The sequence below is a fragment of the Onychostoma macrolepis genome, chromosome 11, assembly GCF_012432095.1.
Source record: "Onychostoma macrolepis isolate SWU-2019 chromosome 11, ASM1243209v1, whole genome shotgun sequence".
NCBI classification, from domain to species: Eukaryota; Metazoa; Chordata; class Actinopteri; order Cypriniformes; family Cyprinidae; genus Onychostoma; species Onychostoma macrolepis.
In genome coordinates this window covers 21,830,101-21,842,114 of record NC_081165.1, presented here as the reverse complement: position 1 = coordinate 21,842,114, position 12,014 = coordinate 21,830,101, and the positions used below count along the sequence as shown (strand labels likewise).

At 38.7% G+C, this 12,014-nt stretch overlaps 1 protein-coding gene across 10 annotated transcripts in view; it reads left to right on the top strand.

Moving 5' to 3' along the window:
- The window catches only part of LOC131549548 (chemokine-like protein TAFA-1), a 185,641-nt gene that overhangs the window by 12,583 nt on the left and 161,044 nt on the right, over positions 1-12,014 (top strand). For 2 of the 10 annotated variants that reach the window (XR_009273424.1, XR_009273423.1), the window contains exons 2-3: positions 10,992-11,091; positions 11,138-11,253. The exons of 3 other annotated variants lie outside the window; for them this stretch is intronic. The gene's annotated coding sequence lies outside the window, so the exon portion shown is untranslated. The remainder of the gene's footprint in view (positions 1-10,991; positions 11,092-11,137; positions 11,254-12,014) is intronic. 5 more of the 10 variants (XR_009273426.1, XR_009273425.1, XR_009273429.1 and 2 more) reach the window with 5 other exon arrangements.

Below are 12,014 nucleotides of genomic sequence, written 5' to 3'. Positions count from 1 at the left end.
AAACTTGCAAAGCTGCCGCGTAAGAACTTAAAACTCACCATTCGTGCGCTGCTCAAGAAGCCATCAAATCCAAAAGGAGGAATCCCGAGTGACGTCACGCGACAACGCATCAGCGAGAAAGTCCGGGGCTTCCCTCCAGCAACCAACCTCAAGAAGAATAGCCTTTGATTCAACTTCAAAGCAAGTAAAACAAACAAATCTCTAATTCGCTGAAGTTTGAATTGAATGAATCGTAAAAGATAACCATAATTCGAGTCTTCTGTTTGTGACGGCCCAAGGTCGTTTTATTCTCAAGAAAAGAAGAATAGCTTAACTTTCTTCAAACTGCTTTGATCTTGCCATAATGTGTGTATGTGTGTGTATGTGTTTCGTTTTTGTATTGTACCCTAGAATAGTAAATAAACTCTCGATTCATTTTTAATGAATAGTCTGGTGCCTTGATTTTCAAATCTTAAATTATTTGCCATAGATCGTGTTACCTGTTGCTCAAGCAAAATTTCCCAATCAATTCTGTATTATTATCAACAATAAGCAGAATTACTAAAATATACTATATTAATACTCGCTGGTCGAGTCGTTAATAAGGTATAAATTATACAAATTTTGATTAATATCAGTTAATCAGATCAAAACCGAATTTCTACGATTTGGTTCCCTAAAGCTAAAATTTATAAATGAAGGATAAAACCCTTACATCATGTTGAAAAACTATGGCAAGTAGACATACTTCCCTTTCAGCCTGTGAAAGACATGACACGATCCAAGCAGGACAGAGATGCTCTTACAATGCTGGAAACAAAAACAAAGAGAGTTGACGTGGATGGAGTCTTTCGCTATGCAACCCCTCTTCTTCGCAAAGGGCATGCACGGTCTTGCATGCAGGTCCAGAATCAGTTATGGCTCTTCCAAGGGCCACCGAGCGCCACTTGAATAGTTACTCAAAGCTGGCAGAGGTCTACAATAAAGAAATCCACAAACTCGAGCAGGCAGGATATGCGATGAAACTCACTCCTGAAGAGGCTAAATGTACAGATGAATCATGGTTTATTCCCCACCATCTTGTACATCATAATAACAAAGCCTGGGTTGTATTCAACTGCTCTTATCAGTTTCACTACGCTTCTCTGAATGACCAGTTACTCCCAGGACCTACGTTGGGTCCATCCTTGCTGGGAGTTCTCCTCAGATTCCGACAATACCCTGTGGCCATCAGTGGAGACATTCGTTCAATGTTTCACCAAGTGTGCCTCCTTCCAGAAGATCAGCTGTTGCTGCGCTTCTTGTGGAGAGATATGGAAAAGGAGAGGAGTGCTGACATCTATGAGTGGCGCGTTTTTCCTTTTGGCACCACATGTAGCCCATGCTGTGCCATCTAGTCCTCCAGCGCCATGTCATGGACCATCGCAAAGTCAATGAAGAGGTAGTAGACTCGGTGTTAAAATCCTTCTATGTGGATAATTGTTTGCAGTCCCTTTCCTCAACCGATGAAGCCAAACAGCTCATAGACAAAATGAGTGTTTCTATCAGCTGGAGGGTTCGAAATAAGGCAGTGGGCCAGTAACTACCCAGAGGTAATCGCTCATCTACCAACTGAGGCACGATCGTAAAGCTGCGAGCTATGGCTGACTGTAAACAAAACAGACCCACAAGAGTCTACACTCTCTTGGCACTGCACGTCTGACAAGCTTGGCTATCGAAATCGCCTGCTATCAACTGAGGAGCCCACCATGCGAAACATTTATAGAGTGCTAGCCTCTCAATATGACCCTCTTGGTTATATTTTGCCTTATACCACCCGAGCTAAAATCCTTGTTCAAGCTCTGTGGATCAGCAAAAGAGGGTGGGATGACTGCATTGGAGAGGAGATGCTCAACAAATGGCAAGAGTGGACCAATGAACTGCAGTATCTTCCCATGGTAACCATGCCAAGGTGCTATTTCCCAAACCTTTGCCAGAACCTGACAAAGACAAAATCGAATTGCATGTGTTCTGTGATGCCTCTGAGCGGACTTATGGTTCAGTGGCATATTTGCGTCTCCAAGATGAGGAGGGAAGGATTCATACCTCATTTGTTATGGCCAGATCCTGTGTTGCACCCAAAAAGCAAATATCAATGCCCCGACTGAAACTACGTGGTGCCCTTACTGGAGCCCAACTGGCTAAGCTCCTCTCGACTGAACTTACTCTAGCCATTCATAACACCATTCTCTGGACAGACTCCACCACAGTTCTCACGTGGTTCAAATCGGAATCCTGTCATTACAAGGTGTTCGTTGGCACACGGATTGCTGAAATACAGGAGTTGACCAATTCTGATCACTGGAGATATGTGGCCCCCGAAACTAAATCCTGCTGCTCGTAACAAATCTCTCTATGAGCTCTCTTGCGGCAGTCACCAGAACACTGGCCAACACAGCCTACCTTATATTCCACCGATGAGAATGAGTTAAGAAAGTAATTCTTCTGTGCTCATGTGGCTGTCCTTCTGTCTTCACTGCCAGATCCAGAAAAGCACACCACATGAGCAGACTTAGTTCAAGCCACCTACCAGTCGGTACATGGCGCAGTAGCACCCCCAATGTCAGCTGCACAACGCATTGATACTGAACTGCTTCTTCTGAGACAAGCCCAGCAGGATAGCTTCCCTGATGAAGTCCATGCACTTCAAAATGGCAAATCATATACACTAGCAGTAGGTTAAATACTCTGTCACCTGAATATGATCAAGCCTTGGGAATTATTAGAGTCGGAGGTCGTCTTCGTAAGGCTGAGAAACTTGAAGTTGATACCTTACATCCTATTGTACTGGCACCTGATCCACCCCATCACTAAACTCATTATACAAGACTACGACAACCGACTACTTCATCCTGGTTCCGAATGTGTCTTTGTGGAGTTACGAAGAACCTACTGGATTATTTGAGGTAGACAAACCATAAAGAAATATCAACGCCAGTGCAGAGAATGCAGGAAATCGTGCAGTAATCCAGTCAACCCCAAAATGGCTGATCTCCCTGCTGCTCGTCTCCGCTTATACCAGCCTCCTTTCCGGTCAACTGGAGTTGATTGCTTTGGACCATTTACAGTAAAGATAGGCAGAAGACATGAAAAACGCTGGGGAATCATTCTCAAGTGTCTCACCACAAGGTGTATTCACTTGAACCTTCTGCATTGTATGGACTCTGACTCCTTTCTCATGGCTTTACGTCGCTTCGTGGCAAGACGAGGCAAACCTTTCGAATTAATCTCTGACCAGGGCACAAATTTCAGAGGTGGAAATCGAGAACTCCAAGAAACGTTCTCTGCACTTAAGCCAGTAATCAAAGAAAAACTGAGTGAACAGAGTATTTCCTTTCAGTTTAACCCTCCACATGCACCTCATTTCGGTGGAGCCTGGGAGCGTGAAAACCGCTCTATTAAATCCTGTCTTCAAGTGGTACTGAAGGATCAGATTGTGTCTGACGAAGTCCTGTCCACTGTTCTTGTTGAGGTGGAAGGAATACTAAACTCTAAACCACTTGGCTATGTATCATCAGAGATATCTGATATAGACCCAGTCACTGCAAATCTCTTGCTGATGGGGCATCGGGATGCCTCCCTCCCTCAAGTGGTTTATGGCACAGGAGAACTGCTTGGAAAGAGGAAATTGCGACATAGCCAAATCATAGCTGACCAGTTCTGGAAACAGTTAATTCAGAATTACTTGCCAAATATACAACCCCGTGCCAAATGGCGAGAGTCTACACCAAATCTATCAGTCGGGCAGGTAGTTATGGTTATGGACTCTCAATATCCACGAGCCCTCTGGCAAGTAGGCAGAGTACAACGAGTTGTTCCCAGTAGTGATGGAGCAGTTTGAGTGGCGGAACCGAGTCTACAGTCGCCCTGTTTCTAAACTAATTGTGTTACCAGAGGTGCCCACTGACACCAGTGATACATAACCTCAGAAAACAGGGACCTTTATTTGATGCAAATTAGGGGGGGGCTGTATAAAATCCCTGTTGAACTCTTATTTTGAAGTACTCAGTGACATCACATGTGGGTGGAGTCAGGGACGTGCCCAGACAAGTTCGGTCCACAGAATGTTCTGCCGCTACATCGAGACCAATCATAGTTTGTTCTGATGTGTGTGCGTTCTTGAAAACGTAAGTTTACATTGATATACATCGTTAGGAAATATGTATATGTGTGTGTGTAGACTTATGTACACATATTTGATGTTATATTGTTGGTTTGCCACAATATTTATGCACATTCTGAGAGTTCGATCGATAGATCTGTACAAATACATGGTTAAGATCTGTTTACTGCAAATACATGATACTGATGGATCTCTAGGATATTTGTATTGTCATATTAGTATTTACAAGCGGTACACGTTGTTTACATGATGTACAACGAGTAATCCTATTTGATTGCGTTTAGCATTATACCACGTTGTACCGTCTGTTCTATTACTGGTGCAAGAGCTGCTCATCAGCCATTAGTGAAACTACGCTTTGTAATTTCAATTCCCACTTCAGTGTTGCTTTATTTATTGTAATATATTTACGAGCATGTGCGTTGTTTGGAAAGTTTATTTAATTGAATCATTGCTATTCTTTTATTTCAGAAACCAAACACACACACACCCCTACATGTAACAAACTGATTGTGGAATAAATCACTGCTTGAGACCTGAAACTGTCGTGGATCTTTGCCTATCAACCTTCTGACCGAGGTTGAGGACTAGATGTTGAAAAGCCAGTGCATCTTCGAACATACATCTTAACAATAATGTAAATTATGTCTGTTAATGAAATATGTAGTAGAGAACCCATTAAAGATTTTCGTTAGTAAAAAAAAAAAAAACACATAGTTTTGTTCTATGTCATATTTTGGACTATGCAAGGCACCACCCTGCTGAAAAAAAACAACAGAACCCTGCCCAAAACACAATAGAAAATGTAATGGTTTTAATGGTTATAATGGGAATTGTATTGGTTTTAATGGAAACTATAATGGTGTCTACTGGTATGTGACCAGTACAAAAAGAAATTTTGTAATGGTTTTACTGGAAAAAGCTAATGGTTTATAATGGTATTTTAATGGAAACCATTGGAATTTCTATGATGGTTTCTATTGGGCTTCTATTGTTTTTTTAGCAGGGCATTGTTTTAGGTGCGCGTTCTGCGTCGATGACATCAAATGGTTACACCTGGTGAGCTACTGGTGCTACCTGTTGCTATTTTTACCGCAACACAAGGTGGTTTAGTTGTTTTAACATCACCTGTGGGCACTGAAACTGTAGGGAATTCATTAGGGAGTTTACCTACTGTACATGTCACGTCAGAGAAAGCAAGCTCTTGATTTATCTCCAGTCCTTTGCTTGTTGAGTTTAAGACAGCGATGGCTATAAGTTGTTTTGTTCTTGACCTATTTTATGTCTCAAAGTTTAAGATATTCTACTGTAAGTAATGTTTGCAAGAGATATATTGATCAGGCTTGTACTATTGACATTGGTCCACTGTACTGGTCCAATGTAACAGACCAATGTCACATTAAGCATTATGATCGAGAAATTTGATTGAGGGATTTACTTCAGAATTAGTTGTTGCATATATATATATTATAGAGTTAAAACATGGTGTTTCTACTACAATTTGCAGGATTAGTAAAGCAGTTGATCTAGAGGAACGTTCATACTTGACATCCTCAGCGCAATCTGCGGTTGTGGACGAGCACAGGCCTGAGAGCATTGTCAGTATGAGTTGACCGGATTAAGTTGAAGGCAGTGAGGTGTGGAAAGATAGTGGGTTTTGTGGTAGTAGGAATGTAATTAATTAAAATGCTTGTAATGGCTGCACTGCTGATTATAATGGCAACACTGATATTCAGCCAGACAGTAATCTGAAGGGAACATCGTCTGGAAAACCACAGCATGGATTTGTGTGTGCATGACCTACTTGTGCACGCACACCTCTAATTGTGTGTTTCCTGTTCCTTGGATCCAATTAATGGCTGGAAACCATTTAAGATTCATTCTGTTTGAGTCTTGTCGATTTAGCAGCTAATGCATTACCGGATGAGTGAGAGCAACTGAAGTTTTAGGAACAGAATAAAGAGGTTACAGACTTGTCTTGTCCATTAACATCTCTGACATTTAATGAAACCAAAACAGCATACTAACTTTTACTTGCACGCAGATGCTGTAAACACAGAAAAAATATGGGAAAATCCAATAAAAAAATAAGGAAAATTAAGCAAATAAACTAAAAGTAAATAGACACTTTCTCATTTCCGATGAGAGAAATACCTATTGTTTTTATTGAATTAGACAAAATTGCTAGTTAAATAATGAAACGATTAAATGACTGAAGTAAATTATTATAGTATGTATAAGATTATACAAAACAATGGACAAAATGTGCATGCAGAATGATTTTTCAGTATTGTTTAACATATTGGTCATGTTGTTGGTTTCCCATATTAACTTTAAATTTAAGTTTTAACTTAAAGTTAAGGTAGCATGATACCTAATATATTACAATACTGTTTTTTTTTTTTTAAATGTTTTTGAAAAGTCTCATGCTCAAAAGGGCTGCATTTGTTTGAACAAAATTGAAAATAATTGATCAATATTAGTATTTTTTTTTTTTTTTTTTTACAATTTAAAATAGCTGTTTCTATTTAAATATATTTTAAAATGTAATTTATTCCTGCATTGACAGTGCTGCATTTTCAGTATTCAGTGTTACATGATCCTTCAGAAATTATTCTAATGTGATTATTAGATGCTCAGAGAAACATTTGATATTATTATCAGAACTGAAAACAGTTGCAAAAAATGTTTTTGGAAACTGAGATGTTTTTTTCAGAATTTTTTGATAAATCATCATTTGAACATCATTTGAAATTAACCTTTGATATAGAAATATTGTGTAACATTATAAATGTCTTTACTGTCACTTTTGATTAATTTAATGTGTCCTTGTCATCAAGCTTTTTGTGTAATGGTTAAGTAGATGGGCTGCTAACCAAGAAATTGCGTATTCCATCCGGCCTTTTCAGCATTTTGACCTTGAAGTGAGCACTAGCTTCAGGGCTACTGTCCCAGCAATTAATGTACTGTAAGTCATTTTGATTAAAAAGCAGCTGCTAAATGGCACGTAACTACAAATGACATTTGGAGAGACTCATAAACTCCCTCTGTCCTTCCACCAAAAGCTCTAGACCTTTTTTAAGCCAGACAAAAGCAGCAATCACATGACTGCAACAAAGTCAATGAAAACAGTGTTTATTTGATGATAACACGTACGGTGTCAGACCGACCAGTTTTGCCATTTCTTTCAAGGGGGTAAGAAGGTGAGAGTTCTGGCAGAGGACGTCCGTCCCAGATTGACAACTTGCTTTATCGTGGGCACCATGTGCAACTGTCTCATCAGTCATCGAGAATTTCAGCTTCTACCTGACAGGGGTCGAGGAGGACTGATGTAGAATTTGTGTCACCTCTGCATCTGTGTGTCTATGTATGTGACTGCCACAGTGGACCCATCTCGCAGTCTGTGTGTCTGACAGGGTTGTTCAGGTTCACTTGAATTACGCTAGTCCTCTTGATTTTGATTCATCTGCGAGTGCTCTGAGCATTCCCGCTAACATTCTTAGACACAGAACAAACATGCTTTGCTGGTTGAGAGAAAGTTCATCTCTGAAATACAGATATGGGCATTTTTAAGTACATTTGCATTTGTAGGGAAAATTCATCCAAAAATAGAAATTGTCATTTATTTTCTCATAAATAAAATATCTCATACTGTATGACTCATGCATTAACACGGAATGTCATGAAATTTGTCAAAGTAGGTCATTACACTTAAATCAAATCGCGATATGGACTAGTATCTGTAAATATTACGCCGCAAAAGTCGATTTAAATATGAATCCCACAGTGTGAATGAATGAATGGCAGAGACGTGTGGTTTTGTTACATACGCTGTCGAGGTGATTGCAGTGTCTGCCGTCTAAATGAGGACATAAATACATAAACAACATCTCAAGAACTGCTCTGAGAGTCACTTCACGAGCATTTTACCGTTTCATTTTACTAAAACCAGCGTCATATCATATACACACAAAAAGGTAAAGGTATTCACGGCAACCCGTCAAAATAAAAGTTCGGTTTAGACAGAAATATATTAGGCTACTATTTAGTAGAATGTATGTCATACTACTACTACTACTACTACTACTGTTTAAAAAATCAATAAAACGTAATTTTTTAAATAAATAATCACACAATATTTCTTCCATATTTTAATTTTAATAGTAAACCCCCTTTATTTAGGCCTACCAAAAAATAAAATGTTTAAATTTCATTAATTAAAAGACAAATTAAATTTGGGTGAATCTTGTTTACAGTTTTCCATACTTTTATTACTTGTGGAAAAACTTGAAACACAATTTTAAATAAGCATAAAGAATGGTATTGATTTTTGTACATTTTATTTTTGTTTGACTTATAGTGTGAAATAGTGTGTTTTTTAATTAGCATGTTTTTGTGTATTGCTTTGGTACCGAAATTGGTACCGAGAACCGTGGATTTTCACTGGTATTGGTACCGAATACAGAAATTTTGGTACCGTGACAACACTAGTTTTTGTAATGAACAGATTGAAGGTATTATTATTGTTTTTTTTTTTTTCTTTCCAGTGGGAAACTGGTTACTGTTTAGATCACTGCGAAAGTGTGTCATTCAGACAGATTTTGTGTACAGGATCAACTTGAACAGATTTGACTTTATTTCTCTGTTTCGCTGATGAACTATCATGAATGTGGAAAGGAGCGCTAGGGAGGAATGACGACTTAAATTTTTGTCTGTTCCAGAAGATATGAAATATAAGACATGACTCCCATAGACCAGGGTTTTTTAAACTGGGGTCCATAGAAGGAAAAAAAACAAAACAATAAAAATGCACAAAATGTATTTTAGGAGTATCAAAATACTATAAAAATGTATTTGAATTTAGTTGAAAATGTTAAGCTAAATGCATTTCAGATAAGTATTTTTTTTTTTAAATAATTTATTCCAGTGTATTAATGTATAGTAATAAAAAGTCAGTCAAAATAATAAGGGACTTAAGGGTGGGGGATTTTTTTCTTTTGTTAAACTACCACTGTAAGTCAAGAATCTAGAATTGAAAATGATTTGTATTCTAAATTATGAACAATCATGCAGAGATTTATAATAAAGATAAAACAATCACAGCATGATGCAAAATGTGATGCGTAGCATACAAGTGGCATCACTCAGAGTGAGTCTGAATAATCCATTGTTTAATACCAGCTTTGTGAAAACATATTCATAGAATGCAAGAGAGCCCTGGGCCACACTTGCAATCTATGCTAGACCCATTAAGGGTGTGTTTCTAATTTTCACTGTAATAACCTATATTAAGCTCAAGCCGAGCAGAAAAGAGCAACAAGGTAAACAGAAATGAATAAAGGTAAAGACATTTCCTCTTATATTTCAAGCTGCTTGAACCTGCTTTTAATCAGAACATTGGTGAGTCGATACTCATGCGCTCAAACACGTCCCTGAAGAGAGTCTATTTCAGGGACTCGGTGAATAGGACATCAGGTCGGAAAACAAACGGAGGACCTTGGTGAGCTGGCCACGTCTTTGTGTTCACAACTTAAGGACATCCAGAGACCAGGTTTTCATGCACTTTCTTATCACTCCATTAGATTTGGACACTTACACATGATGTTTTAACTCGGTTTTAGGATTTCTGGGATTTAATGGCATGGCCACTGTTGTGTATGTGGCGCCACTGCATTCAAAATCCAGTTTCAAGTCTATTTGGAGTAGTTTATGCTATTTAAATTGAGTTTTCTTTAAGGGCAAATGTAGAAATCACATCAAGCCTGGGTCCTAAAGAATAAAAGTCTCTACTGATTTAGTGGTGTGGTATTTAAAAGGCCCTTCGTGGTCATTTGGTCATGTAGAGAGGGTATTGACGTCCTCCTGATGTCAATTAGATGACATCAGTCAAATGTGTTTTTGTTCTGTTGGATGAAAGAAAATGGACTGGAAATCATTAAGTCCAACTGTCCGCTGTTCACCGTTCCTAGGCTTTTCTTTGTCAGTCTGGCTGTAATTGTGGATATTTGCTTTCACAGTGTTGGGCAACAAGCGTTTGTGGCTGTGGGCATGTGCTGCAGTGTTGAGATAAAGAGAGAGAGGAACTTCTTTCTGTTCGATCGCTATGCCGCATTTAATAGTCGCTCAGCCTCTGTCCTTGTTCTGCACAGCAAAAGAACGAACACTTCTTACTCTAGAGACAGTCTCATCTCCTTCATGAGAGAGAATGAGAGATACTCCAGCTGATTCTTCTCATCCTTGAGCAGAATTTTCACCTCTCAGATACCCCAGATGGTTGTGCATGGGGCCTCAGGAACCGAGAAGGCTCACGTGGACACATCTGGCCTTTCTCTTTCAGACTTACAATTTTTACCTTGTACTAATAAAACAAGAAGTTTCCATTTACTTCAGTTGAAGCGGCACCCAAATCTAGGGGCCAGAAAACCATTGAAACTATTTCAGGAGCTCTTGGGCAGCAGCAAGTTTAGTTTAGTACAGAAAAGGACAACTCATTTTCTTCAGAAAATTTAAAATTCAAGCTTTTATAATTAGCTTGTCAATATGTGCACTTCTGGTATTTCAGTATTTATGTACTGTAGAAGGTCTTTCTTTTTGCTACATTCTTAATAAATTCTTAGGGCAAACTTGATTTGCACAACTACTGTACCTTGATGGTTACATAGGTAGTTCAAAATGGCTTGCTTCATGATTCATGTTTGATTCTGTTTGCATGGCACAAAGTGAAACGCTGTTACTGTTCAAAGGTTTTGCATGCTTTACATTACAGTGGTGTTTGTTTTTTGAGAATGCTTTCTTGCTATACCAGGGGCTTCATTCAGATGTTGTTTTTTTGTTCTTACTTTTACTTCAGGGTAGATCCACCAGTAAAGGAGTTAAAATGAAAAGATCCTTGACCTGGGCTAGCAGGAACCCTTCATGAAGAGAGGCCAACCTGAAAGTGGCTGTTGAAAGTAAGGCCATTTGTAGAAAGGAGTATGATTACCTTCTTTTTCTCAGCTTACTTTCTTATAGGTCAGCTAGAACAAGGTTTGGAAAGGCTTACAACTCAGACAGGATTTACAAGTGCTAGTAGACACTAGCAGTTTTGCTCTCGGATTTCAAACGACATGAGGGTGAGTAATTAATGACAATTTTCTATCCCTTTAATTCCTCATTTAGATTATTGCAATTGTGTATCTTTGTATGGTACTGCTGCTCTTGTTTTGCCAGACTTAACCATAATTTGCCAAAATGCAAATCAGGGAATTGTTGCATGCAGGCAATTTAATATATCACCCCCTTCCATTCTTAAAAAATGGGTCTAAAGACCCACAAGTGAAGAATGGTGAGATTTCAGTGAAAACAGTTGGGAGTCGTCTACTTTCATTATCGAGTAATTGGGACACTAGCTTAAAGGGATAATTCACCAAAATATGAAAATTATACTCACTCTCGTGTAGTTCCAAAGCTGTTTGCATTTCTTCTTTGGAACATAAAATATATTTTGAAGAAAGGACCGCACTGACTGTTTTTTGTCTATTGAATAGAAAAAAAAAATCAGAATAATTATATACAGGACATGAGGGTAATGAAATGATGACAACGTTTTTATATTTGTCTAAGATGTTTCTTTAGCTGAGTTTTTCCATTTACCTTCAAGTCAGCTACTGATTTACTGAATTGTAGTCTATGCCAGTTGAATGTAAGAGTGTGGCTTCAGTGAGTCTTAGCCCCAGTGGATTCAACCATGTACAACTGATCTCACAGGAAATAAAGAAACTGCAAGGCATAGACAAAGCGATAGGAACCTTAAATAAGACCAAGATCTGTGAGTGCCCTCAACCTTTGCTCTCTGCAGCCCTTTTGAAAGAAAATGTCGTTTTTGAAAAGCTAG